The sequence below is a fragment of the Oxyura jamaicensis genome, chromosome 3 (assembly GCF_011077185.1).
Source record: "Oxyura jamaicensis isolate SHBP4307 breed ruddy duck chromosome 3, BPBGC_Ojam_1.0, whole genome shotgun sequence".
Lineage (NCBI taxonomy): Eukaryota > Metazoa > Chordata > Aves > Anseriformes > Anatidae > Oxyura > Oxyura jamaicensis.
The window spans coordinates 63,889,183-63,889,557 of NC_048895.1; positions in this window are offsets into that span (position 1 = coordinate 63,889,183).

Genomic DNA, 375 nt, shown 5'->3' on the forward strand with positions numbered 1-375 from the left:
CATAGTGAACGCTCTTCCGATCTTCGCGTCCACAGAGGCGGGGCAGCGCGCACCCACCGCACCCGCACCCGGCCCCGCACCCGGCCCGGCCCCGTCGACCCCGGCCCGCCCCCGCCCCGCGTCCCCGCCCCGCTCTGACGCGCCCTCGCCGGCCCGGCCCTCCATTGAGCCGTAAACACCGCGGGAGGCTGCTCCGGCCGCGGGACGAGGAGGGGGAGGAGGAGAGAGGTGACGGCCACGCTGCCCAGGGCTCTGCCAGCTGGGTGAAGAAGCAGCCACCCGACAGGGCAGAAGGCTCCGTCCCCACACCGGCTGCGTGGGGCCAGCCGTCACCCAGGTGCTGTCAAACCAGAGGGCAGCTTTACGTCCTTTATA